This window comes from Esox lucius, chromosome 24 (assembly GCF_011004845.1).
Source record: "Esox lucius isolate fEsoLuc1 chromosome 24, fEsoLuc1.pri, whole genome shotgun sequence".
Lineage (NCBI taxonomy): Eukaryota > Metazoa > Chordata > Actinopteri > Esociformes > Esocidae > Esox > Esox lucius.
The window spans coordinates 22,486,457-22,500,219 of NC_047592.1; positions in this window are offsets into that span (position 1 = coordinate 22,486,457).

The window sequence follows — 13,763 nt, forward strand, 5'->3', positions numbered from 1 at the left end:
CATATACTGTAAGAATATAAGAGATAATGTATATGTGCATATACTGTAAGAATATAAGAGATAATGTATATGTGCATATACTGTAAGAATATAAGAGATAATGTATATGTGCATATACTGTAAGAATATAAGAGATAATGTATATGTGCATATACTGTAAGAAGATAAGAGATGATGTATATGTGCATATACTGTAAGAATATAAGAGATGATGTATATGTGCATATACTGTAAGAATATAAGAGATGATGTATATGTGCATATACTGTAAGAATATAAGAGATGATGTATATGTGCATATACTGTAAGAATATAAGAGATGATGCAGAATACACACTCACAGTGCTGTGAAAAAAGTATTGATATTTTTTCAGATTTTCTTGAACTATGCATACTTTTGTCCTCAACCAAATTGAAATATGAAATAAATGGAACCTCGGGTGGATATCAGAAAGAGTATATTCAAGGGGCTCTCAGAGAGGGAGAGAGAGAGTCTGCGCTAGCGAACTAGAGCCAGAAAGAGAGGAAGAGGGTTGGAAAGAGAGTGAAAGACAGGAAAGAGGAAAAGAGTTTAAGAGATGGGGGAACTATGAAGGAGAGAGTGCTAAAGAGAGAAAGAGCATGTCAGATATTAGTTTACAAAGTGGAAGAGGAGAAGACAGTTATTAATAACAGTTTGTAAGCTGACCTTTCAAGCTCCATGTCATTTACTCGCTCACACTCTTTGTGCCTATTTAGATGCCAGGCACACAGGTCCAGGCCAAGGGAATGGGGGGGGGGGGGGCAAAGGGAGAAAGAGTGAGAAGAACGTATAGAAGTGAGGACCAATTTGACATTGTGTCACACACCTCTGTGGACGACAGCGCCCTCACCAGGCAGGGGCAGTAATGGCAGCACACGTTGAAACCTCTCAACGGTTTTCATTCACCTTATTGCCAATGTCTATTACAGACACATATTAGCATTTTTTATTAGAGGACATACACATCTGCAAACACAGGACAATTACTTTAGGATCCCTCAACATGACACTTCCAGTGGCATGTGGGTAATGGATATATCTCTGCATATGTCTATTGAATCATACATAGCTGGTGAATACTGGTATGACTCTACAAGAATAATTACTGCTGTAATTGCCTCGGTAAACGGTTTATAATTGGAATAAGGCATGTCAGGGTTTTGTTGATACATTGTCAGTAACCAATGGCGCTGTGTCCTGGTAACACTTGATGCGTTGTGCCTAAGAATGGTTGTTAGCCGTGGTGTCTTCTTAAATAACCGGCAGCCACTGAACAGATGATCGTATGGTAGGTTACTGCGATTGTTAATATAGGTGTTTGTATACACTGATGGGCCAAAACATCACAACCACTCACAGGTGAAGCAAATAACACGGATTATCTCCTAACAAGGGTACATGCAAAGTCTGGGTTGATTAGATGGTAAGTGAACAATTAGCTCTCGTAGTCAACGTGTTGGACGCCCCATCGATAATGAGTCCTGCCACACTGCACACGTTGTTTGGGAATAGTTTGATAAGTTCAAGGTGTGGCCCTGGCCTCCAAATTCACCAGATCTCAATCTGATTGAGCATTTGTGGGATGTGTTGGACCAACAGCACTCCTTCAGAGGTCTGATGGAGTCCATACCTTGGTGGGTTAGCACTGTTTTGGTGGCACGCAGAGGACCAACAGCATATTAGACAGGAGTTCATAATGTTTTGGCTTATCCATGTATTCCACACACACAGAGACACACACATACACATCTTATTTACAATCTCATCAATGATTCAGCATCAAGTCTTGTGATATGCACTGTGTCACCCTTCTGATCAGATGCAGCGTGAACAGAGAAAGTGACACGTCTGACTTAAGGTGCTAATGAGTGATTGCGGAGGGGGAGAGAGTGACAGAGTCAGGCAGCGTGCAACAAGATCTCACAAAACGAGGTCTTAATCAGACGTTTGTCCGGGGGCACGTCTAGGGTGACCACATTTAAAACGTTCTAATGTGGAACCTGTGTGGAATAATTTTAGGTTCTGAAATGGTTATGACAGTGTCATAACATGCTATGATCCAATTTATCAAGTTTATCATAGTTGAAGAAGTACAGATGTTGGTTACATGTTGGTCACCAAGTCTCCAAAACTACGTTTAGATGCCAACTCTGTGCCAAAAACATATTTTGAAAGATTTCCAGAAGAAAGCCTCTGCTGTCACCAAACGACAAATGTTAGTGCCTGAAGCTAAATCTCAATAGAACTTTGAGCGGAACATGGTTCTATGGCTGGGTGAGACTAAAGTTTAGCTTTTTAGAAACAAACAGAAGGGAAAATAGTTGAATACCTGTTGTGAAACACGGTGGTGGCCCTAGGATGTTGTGGATCTGTTTTACTTCCAAAGGCCCTGGGAATGTTGTTAGATCAACATGGACTCTATCAAGTACAAGGAGGTTTGAAGCTAAGACCTGTCTGTCTCTACCATGAGACTAAAACTGGGTCATTGTTGGGTCTTCAAGCAGAATAACGATCTAAACCTCCAAATCTACACAAAAGCGGTCTACTGGCCGTAAGATAAAGATTCTGGATAGGATCTCCAACTTCATAAAACATTATTAATGCAGGAGTTCCAATACTTGTGGCACGCATGTATTTGAATAGAATAATTATTTCTTGATGATGATTTTCACTCAATGAAAGGTTAGATTTGTATGATTTTTTTAGTTATAAGATCAACGTTTTGTTCACTGACTTTTTTACCTAGGGTGCCAAAAATTCAGAGGGGCACTGTATAGTAGAAAGAAAATCTAAATATGATTTTTTTGTCATCGTTCTGAAATCTATGACAGAGTTAAAATGTAAATTGTCTCTGACTTGTTAAGGATTGCAGAATAATTACACTCAGTGGACACAGTGAGTCATTCTTAAAGATTCACTGGGGCTGTGTATAGTGCACACACACGCACACACACACACATTTCTAATAGTCACACTCTCAGCCAACATAAATGTGTCACACAATAAATACACAGACACTTTTAAATACACACACATTTTCCTGAGAGACATTTTATGAATCCTTCTACTTAGGAGACAAACCCACAACACTATTCCAAAACCAGAGGCATTGGTTCAGGCAGTGCAACTGCGCTGGGGATCAATACTATTGGCACAACACTGCAATCTGTTGCAAACCCAACATCCGTTTGCACTGCGCATGATGACCACATTCTGCCTTCTCCGCATGGTGCCTCTACCTGGGCACAGGGGTTTCACAGGCTATGAGGCCTGTCATGCCAAACGTCTTGCACAGGGTGGTAATTACTATATAGTTATGCCATCACCTAGAACAGCCAATGGATTACGGATGCTATGAGGCTTTTCTGTTCAAAGGCAGTGTTTCATTTTTGCTAAAAATGGTGCCTGGTATTTCTGCCAAACAACTCCACCTTTGACTCATCTGTCTAGAGCACACTGTTTAATCTTTACCTAGGTGTGGTCCGGCCAATGTCAGATGGGTGTTGATATTCTCTTTTGAGCGCAGAGGCTTCTTCTTTCCTGACCTCCCATGGAGGCCAAGTTTATCCAGTCTCATTCTGACAGTTGACTCGTGCACTTTGACATGAATTGTGCCAAGAGAGGCCTGTAAATCCTGTGATGTTACCCTGTGACTTGTTTGAGTATCTTTCGCTCAGCTTTTGGGCTGAATTCCACCGGTCCTCTTTAGATTGCCTGTGCTATGGGCTTTTCTCCATTTGAATATAATCTTTTGGGCCATGGAATGATGTGCTATGGATTTCTTGGAAATGGACTAATGGGCTTCAATAATCTTTTTTCTCAGGGCCTAGGGTAGTAGACATGCCGTGATACCACACACCGATATGGTTAAGACCCTAACCAGACCAGGTTAGTAGACATGCCCTAATACCACACACCGATATGGTTAAGACCCTAACCAGACCAGGTTAGTAGACATGCCCTAATACCACACACCGATATGGTTAAGACCCTAACCAGACCAGGTTAGTAGACATGCCCTAATACCACACACCGATATGGTTAAGACCCTAACCAGACCAGGTTAGTAGACATGCCGTGATACCACACACAGATATGGTTAAGACCCTAACCAGACCAGGTTAGTAGACATGCCCTAATACCACACACCGATATGGTTAAGACCCTAACCAGACCAGGTTAGTAGACATGCCGTAATACCACACACAGATATGGTTAAGACTCTAACCAGACCAGGTTTGTAATCTTTATGGAAGACTGGACATTCCCAAACTAATTCTAATTACTTTTAGGGGTTTATTTACTTTTTCAACAAAAGGAAATTGCATTTCTGTCTATTTTTATAAAATAAATGGTTTAATTTTATTGTGTGATTTGTTTCATTGGATTATCTTTATCAGTGAATGTGGTTGTAATAACTCAGATATTCATGTGTCCAAATATTAAGAAAGAAAACTTTCCAGGAGATTTGTCTCATTCTTTTCATATGATTGCGTAATATACCATAACATACGACAAACAAAACTCTGAAATGAAGTGAATTACTAACAGCAGAACAAGACCTTAACATGGCATGATGATATGGCACAGTTAGCCTGCTGAGACATACACACCCTGCTGAGAATGGTCTTACAGCCCGATTCCCATCTGTGGCTCGCCCACAGCCCGTATGCTGGCCTAAACGTTGCTAAGCAGTGCGTGCGTGTGTGCTTGTGTGTGTCTCCTTCTCCTCTACTGAGAGTTCACCAAATGGGTTTAGGAAACCTGTTCCAACCTTTTGAGCCAGTGTCCAGGCAACCAGAAAGTACAGAGAAGTGTATAAGACACAACAACACACACACACACATTTATGTACAGTATCTCACAGAAGTGAGTACACCCCTCACATTTTTGTAAATATTTGATTATATTTTTTCATATGACAACACTGAAGAAATGACACTTTGCTACAATGTAAAGTAATGAGTGTACAGCTTGTATAACAGTGTACATTTGCTGTCCCCTCAAAATAACTCAACACACAGCCATCAATGCCCAAACCGCTGGCAACAAAAGTTAGTACACCCCTAAGTGAAAAGTGGCAATATTTTGTGTGGCCACCATTATTTTCCAGCACTGCCTCAACCCTCTTGGGCATGGAGTTCAGCAGGTTACCTCTGGAGTCCTCTTCCACTCCTCCATGACAACATCACAGAGCTGGTGGATGTTAGAGACAATGTGCTCTTCCACCTTCTGTTTTTAGGATGCCCCACAGATGCTCAATAGGGTTTAGGTCTGGAGACATGCTTGGCCAGTCCATCACCTTTACCCTCAGCTTCTTTAGCAAGGCAGTGGTCATCTTGGAGGTGTGTTTGGGGTCATTATCATGTTGGAATACTGCCCTGCGGCCCAGTCTCCGAAGGGAAGGGATCATGCTCTGCTTCAGTATGTCACAGTACATGTTGGCATTCATGGTTCCCTCAATGAACTGTAGCTCCCCAGTGTCGGCAGTACTCATGCAGCCCCAGACCATGACACTTCCACCACCATGCTTGACTGCAGGCAAGACACACTTGTCTTTGTACTCCTCACCTGGTTGCCACCACACACGCTTCACTCCATCTGAACCAAATAAGTTTATCTTGGTCTCATCAGACCACAGGACATGGTTCCAGTAATCCATGTCCTTAGTCTGCTTGTCTTCAGCAAACTGTTTGCAGGCTTTCTTGTGCATCATCTTTAGAAGAGGCTTCCTTCTGGGACAACAGCCATGCAGACCAATTTGATGCAGTAGGCGGCGTATGGTCTGAGCACTGACAGGCTGACCCCCAACCCCTTCAACATCTGCAGCAATGTTGGCAGCACTCATACGTCTATTTCCCAAAGACAACCTCTGGATATTACGCTGAGCACATGCACTCAACTTCTTTGGTCGACCATGGCAAGGCCTGTTCTGAGTGGAACCTGTCCTGTGAAACCGCTGTATGGTCTTGGCCACTGTGCTGCAGCTAAATTTCAGGGTCTTGGCAATCTTCTTATAGCCTAGACCATCTTTATGTAGAGCAAAATAAAATAAAAATCCAGATCCTCAGAGAGTTCTTTGCCATGAGGTGCCATGTTGAACTTCCAGTGACCAGTATGAGGGAGTGTGAGAGCGATAACACAAAATTTAACACACCTGCTCCCCATTCACACCTGAGACCTTGTAACACTAACGAGTCACATGACCCCGGGGAGGGAAAATTGCTCATTGGGTTCAATTTGGCCATTTTCAATTAGGAGTGTACTCACTTTTATTGCCAGCGGTTTAGACATTTATGGCTATGTGTTGTGTTATTTTGAGGGGACAGTAAATTTACACTGTTGTAAAAGCTGTGCACTCACTACTTTACATTATAGCAAAGTGTCATTTTTTCAGTGTTTTCACATGAAAAGATATAATCAAATATATGCAAAAATGTGAGAGGTGTACTCACTTCTGTGAAATACTGTATGTGGAGGGTTATTTTGACATTCAGAAGATTTTGAAATGGGTATTACGTGCAAAAGAATACAGATGATTTTACACACTATGTTTTATTATTATTACCATACTTCACTAATGACCATCAAGTACTTTAGTGGTGTTTGATTGAGCTTGCTTGGCTAAATTAACCAATAGTCCCCACACTACAAATCCTGCTCTTCAGGCCCACTTGAAAAAGTTGAAAGTATATGAACGATTTAGCATTTACATAATGTAAGCAGGGTCACGTTGCTGGCATGTTTCCTTTGGTTATTGTCAAAGTTGTTTTATTAAACGTCCTCCGTTCTCCCTGTGCTTGTGTCTTGTCTCATCAACCGTATTGGCATTTAGTTTCCTATTGCAGAATTAGGTTAAGTGTTCGGCTTATGTTGACTACAGTACATAGGTCGGTTAAGAATTGGTTTACTGTCAGAGTCAAGTTTAGTGTTTGAGGTTATGGAAAATAATATTTTGACAGGGAATAATTAGTAAAATGTAAAAATGCATGTTTCCATGTTGATTGGCTGTTTGTTTGTGTGTATGTGTTAAAGAAGATCTCACATTCTCATGTCACTATGTGATGTTTGTCCAGTGAAGACAAATGCCAATGGGTTAAGTGACAAACAAACATCGGTGGGTGGCACACAGGTTGAAAAGTCATGCAACTTAAGAATAAGCGTGAACACATGCAGGCCCAAATGTTTCAGTTTATATTCATTAAAAAACGTTTTGAAGAGTTTTCATTTAGGACAACCTGTACAGAACAAGGGAATTTCAAGTTATAGAACAAAAGAATTCTGATTAATATAATTAGAACAAATATTATAGCAAATTCTAATTGCTTTATTAATCTGAAAACAAACTATAAAAATAGTGTTTCCAGATAAGAATTCTGAAGACTATCAATTGAATGTGCTCAACTTTTGCAAACAATTACGGTAAATGTGATTATTCTTCCTTCATGTGCTCTGAACTAGTAAGAAATGTAATAAACAGCTTAATATCAAAGCACTTTCAGACAAACAATAAATGAGACAACTGGTCACCTCTTCGAGTTTGGTTCCTCTCTAGGTTTCTTTGTTAGTTTTGGCTCTGTTGTTGCTTGCTCCTTGGGGTTTCAGGCTGGGTGTTTTACAAAAGCCATTTCCAACAACTGCTGATGTAAAGGGCTTTATGAATAAATTGACTGATGATCATTTCTGTCTGCGTGTGTCGCTAGCTGCTAATAGGTGCTATTAAATGAGTTTGACATAGGCAAATTGAGGCTTGTGAGCGAAGATCACTTAATGTCTTCTACAACAGGCAAAACACAAGAGAGATTGAACTGAAACTAAACTGTTCATCATGAAGCAGAAAATCCAAATCCACACAACTAAATAGATAATCATAATAATTATAATTAGATAATGATATAAAAAACAGCGGAAAGCTCTTCGTGCAGAACCAGGATAGGCAAACCCAAGTAAATAAGGAGACTTACTAATCACCAGGACATCACAAGAAGCATGCACAATAATTTGAACTAATTACTTAACAAACCAAACCAAAATACAAAACAAGAGCTGCATTTAATAACAGAAAAGTGTGCTGTATTCAATTTTCCTCACTTTTCCTGTGCAGTACAGTTCAGCCATTTAGTTTATTTGGCCAATCACGACGAGCGCAGTCCCATTAGTCTCTACGGGAGCAATGACCAGTTAATGAGGGCCTCAGCACAGACACTGTTTAGGTATGAATATAGTTGGGGCCGTATTTACCTGTGCTGCCCTCTGCTCTTCGCCTGGCCGGTGCATACATTTTGGACCAGGGGGTGTGAAGGGTTGGCCGTGATCTTTAGTGCACAGTGACTTCGCTCTGCAGTCACGTGGGACCATGACGCAGAGCAGGAGGCAGCCGATGGTCCTTCCTGCAAGACCGGGCAACGCGTTGCAGTTTAGCCCTTAGCAGATGGCAGACACAGACCCGAAACCAGACGGCCATGGGAGAAGCGACAATGTACACGACAACAAAGTACTGACCGGGCAACTGCTGAGATGTTTTCCGCCCACCTAAGATTGCGAAAGACGATGGTCTCCGGGTATTTGAATAATTCATTGGAACAAACATCAGAGCCCACAATCCGTGTATAGTTTATTTGGTAAAAATGAAATAAAGCTGTAAATTAAATGTTTAAAAAGTGCATTAATTGAATTAGGTCACGCCTGAGTGAAAAGTATATGAAATTATAGCAATATAGTATTGAATTATAAATGATGGTGCCGACTGCGACCAAGAAGTGTTGTATTAACGGATGTTTAACTTAAACCTTAGACATCGGGTTGTGTCCTAAATTGCACCGTATTCCCTAAATACAGAACCATGGTGCTCTGTAAGCCCTGGTCAAAAGAAATGCACTACTTAGAAAATAGGGCCCCATTCGGCCAGGCCACACTGTCTCTCAAACACCAGAAAAAGGACGTGGACGTGGAGGTAACGGGAGAAACAAACTAAGACCCTGGTCATTTCAGTTCCCAAAAATGCCGGCTACATTTTGCAGTGGTATCCATGTTGATTGATACAGTCTCCCTGAATGTCATTGGCTATTCCAACAATGAGGCTCACAGGGTCTAATGCAAAAAAGGTCAACTGGAAAACCTGAAGTACCTCCAGTAGCAGGCTTGGCATTCCTACCACTTGCATGTTTTACTTCCATGTGTACTCAATGATGTTTGATTTGTGCTTTGTCAGGGATTATGTCTAGTTGAGGGACACAAACATGCAAACACATATGTGCATGAACACACACACACACACACATGCTTTGTAATTCCATCCCTGATGGTACTAGAAAACAAAGAATCCATGTTCCCTAACCCTAATAACCTAAAAAATGTATGCCCTAATTCCCAACCCTAACCCATAATGTCTAAACCTAAAAGTAACACCAGTGATAACAATAACCCCAATTGTACTTTTTACCCTGAATGTAACCGCGTGGGGGGAAAAGCATTGTGGAGGGCAGCAACATTTTTTAAATAATTATTCATGTTTTATTGTCTTCGCAAGAACTTTTGTTCCGGATTCGAAATGTGAAACAAAAACACACATGCATACACAAACACCCTAGTGTTAAGTCTCTAAATCAGCGCAGTCAAAACCAGAGTGTCAGTCAGAGAGGGAGAGGGGTTTACAAAACAACAGAAAGGGCATGGGATTTGGAAGGAAACAGAAAAAGCAGTAGAATGACTCTACATTGTCATTGTTTCCATTTTGTGTCGACTCACCCCTCCATCGCCAAAACAAGCGTTCCGTTCCGCGACATCACAGCCAGTGGCCAGCGAGAGAACACACACATAGAACCCCCCCCCCCCCCTCACACACACACACACTAACACACAGTCTCTCTGTGTCTCGCTCACTATCTCTCTCATTTTCAGGACATCAGATGACTAGCAGAAATGTGTTTAGGCTATATTGTACAGTAGCTCTCCACATCCCAAACAACAGAAGTAGTTTTGTATCCACAACCGTAATCTGATATTTATCTTCATTTAATGCCATCTTCCATTGCACCCTCACAGCATTTTATCTTTCTCAACTCTCTTATTTTTATTTAAACCTTCATATCAAATGTATATCATCATTCTTTTCCTTCTCAGTTTCGTTCATGATAATGGCTCCTTGGGAAGAGTCCTTTTGTAAGGGTTGGTGTTTTGTAAGGTTTTGTGTTGGTTTGTGGGTTTGTCTATGACAGTATTTCTTCTTCTACCAACTGTAAAACCAAAAAAATATTCTGCAAGTTGGTAGCTAGCTAGTGAAGTAGATTCTTTTTTTTACAGTGATTGTTTTGGCCATAACAGGGATTGAAATACACCTTTTCCAATGCTAATTTCATTTTGACAAGGAAATTCATGCTTTCTCAGCTTTCCACTAATTCTGGTTGTTCTATGATGGACACCATTTGTTCTACTAAATGTTCAGACTGTAGTCAGAATAACAGCAAAGTAACCATTGATATACAGAGTAGGATATACATTTTACAGTTGATTACTTGCCACATATTTCAATTCCCACAGGCACAATTTTCAATAAGCAAGACTCAAATCAGTTGCTGTTTTAACAACAGACATTTTATATAAAATGAGAAGGCTATGTATTTTACAGTACCAGATATCTTAGTTAAAATTGAGCAATAAGCAAAGATATTTGAAGGTAGAATAACCCCAAATCCAGCAACTTCTGTCTCTCAAATATCTATAATACAGCAAGCCTAGTGCAGGTGCAAACATTTATCTTCGGTTGACATCACCATGCAAGATCATCTCCAAAAACGCATCCTTGAAATCATGACGACAAGCCAATGTGTTGCGTGATGTAAAGGTAGCTAGTTAGCTATCTAGCTGCCTAGCAGTACCCCATTATGGATGTTTTTATAACCTGAAGAGAGAGAGGAAAGGACATGGCCAAAGCAGGAAGCATCAACCTACCAGAGTTGCAGTCTTGTAGAAAGCGGAAACATGTTAACACCTTGTACATTTATTAATATATCTGCTGACAAGAACATCGCTGAAAGTCATCCTATTGCTCAAACAAAAAGAACTGCGACTACACGAAAACCATTGAAGCATGATATGTATAACATGAAGACTTTGCTAAACTAAACATGCTAAACAACACATTATTTTGTTACTATCTAGCTTGCCCATCGATAAAAATGTCAACATACTTGAATGTGTTGTTTAGCATATTGTTTACCATTCCTGCGTTCTTTGTGGGCAATTCTGAGGCATACTAAACTCACCGACCTAGACATTTTTAAACAAGATATCAAACACCTAAGGCTTCCCCGTGTGAAATGCCTCTTTAATAAAAAAAATAAAAGCTGTTGGATAATTTCAAATTAAAATAATGAAAAACAGTATGCTTTCGTTGTGTGCACACCCCTAAACGAATACATCATATAAGTTTAAAGTTACCTGTGGCAAATATAAAAAAAAAAAAGGCTAGATTTGGGTTAAGTTCAGTGGTTAGTGGTTAGTCTTAAGCAGGGACATCACTAGAAAATCATTGATGGGGGGGGGCTTAGCCTAGTTTTGGGGGGTTTGGGCATACTCCCCAAAACATCTTTTCATCAGGTATTTTTAGAGTAACAATGGGTGTAAAATCTATCAAAATGATGGCTAAATGTATACCCCATAGTCTCATGTCTCATAGTTTGTGTTAGACACTGATCTAATATGACTTAAATTCTATCTAAATAAAGAAATTAAAGTCCACTCTTTTTTCATCCATCCAGTGGCGATGAGAGCCCACCTGGCAAGACAGCAAGGGTGGACAGTATCAAGCCTATTGGTTACCTTCACGCCCCCGGGCCAGGCTACACCTAATTATAAACCGTGCTGCAGAGATGAATTTTTAGTAGACACTTGAAAGTTTGTTCTGAGTTTGCATTTCTAACCTTAATTGGCAGATCATTCCAGTAGTGGAGCTCTATGAGAAAAGGCCCTGCCTCCGGCTGTCTGTTTAGAAATTCTAGGTATAATTAAAAGGCCTGCATCTTGCGATCGTAGGTTACTTGTAGGTATGTATGGCTGGATCTTTTCAGCAAGGTAAGTAGGAGCAAGTCCATGTATTGATTTATAGGTTAACAGTAAAACCTTAAAATCAGCCCTAACAAGGACGATAGTACAGGAGTAATGTGTTCAAAATTTTATGTTCTAGTTAGGACTCTAGCAGCCGTGTGCAGCACTAATTGAAGTTTATTTATTGATTTGTCAGGGTAACCAAATCAATAGCTACTATTTACAGAAGACAGCTCGGTTCAGATGAGCTAGTTACTTTCAAAGCATCAAACTCAACCAAACAAGCTGCCAAATGAACACGATTCCATACAATTTGTAAGACGTTTGTAAGAAGTTTAGATGTGATGGAAAGGTTGACGAAAAAAATAAATCCCAGAGAAAATATATTGACTGATATATTGATTTATTTAGGGGTCTCATTAATATTTTAGGGGGACTAAAGCCCCCCTAATATTGGCCTAGCGACGTCCCTGATCTTAAGGTTAGTTTTACGGTTACATGTTAGGGAAAATAGTATATTAATGTGAATACATTTTTATTCAAAAAGGTCCTCACAAGTTTACACTCTTGCTGTGTGTCCGTATGTTCGTCTCTGACAATATTTCTTATTTTCCATAAACTAGCTGATCTTGTGATGGGAAAAGAAGAACTTCTTTGTTCGACTCATTCCTAGGGTGAACAATTTCTTTTTGCCCTGTATGTGTCAAGCCTTTTACTGTAAAAGAGAAATGTGTCAAATGTTTCAATTGTAAAGCAGTGGAGAGACCTAGCGCTGTGTATGTGTGTGTGTATGTGCATGTGTGTTAGTCTCAGGCAGTATTTCTTCTTCTTTTCTCTAAATGAGCTGGTCTTGTGATGGGAAGCAAGAAGTTCCCTATTAGATTTTCTCTTGGGGGCAAGCACACACATATGCTCACAGAAACACACATGTGCTGTATGTGAAATAAATATGTTCAAATATTAATATGCGCAAAGAAATCTGTGGCCCTTTTGAAATCTCTTGAGAACATTATGTAACAGCACTGCATGAATAGAACAAAAGCTAAGGGTTTGAGTTTCTCTTATATACTGTATAGTATTTTTGGTTTATCTCTGTAAAACTGCTGTGCCATTCATTGGTAACACTTCATTTTAAGTATACCTTCATCAGTCTTCGTTGAAGTTCTGTACATTGGGACATCTGTAACATAGAGACTACACTCACCACATCAAGTCACCTCAAAACTGTAAACTACATTGCTGCACCATACTGGCCACAAAACTGCCTCTTTTGCCTCATATTAATCTTTTCTTAATTTTTTCATGTGCCTTGAGTGTACAGCAAAAATATAAATTTTGACTTTACCGCCCAAATTGTTATGGAGGGCACTGCATACTATGATACTGAATATGATAATAGTTTGGGCCTTTACTAAAGATGCCGACTTTGTTAACTTCAAGTCAAGAATGTACTGCACTTGCAGTAAATGGCAGTCAATAAAATGTAATATCCATCCATAAGCTAAAAAGTATTTTCCCGTCATTTCTGATTTGTACTAAGCTACATATACAGTTGTTTTACACTCATAGAGTTTTTAATAGATAATTTTAATACTGCTATAGCTGGAGACATGGGGTTCTACAAGACCCTTGAAGGAATTATGTTGTATCTGGCACATTAGCAGCGTATCCTCCAAATCCTTTAAGTTGCCAGGTG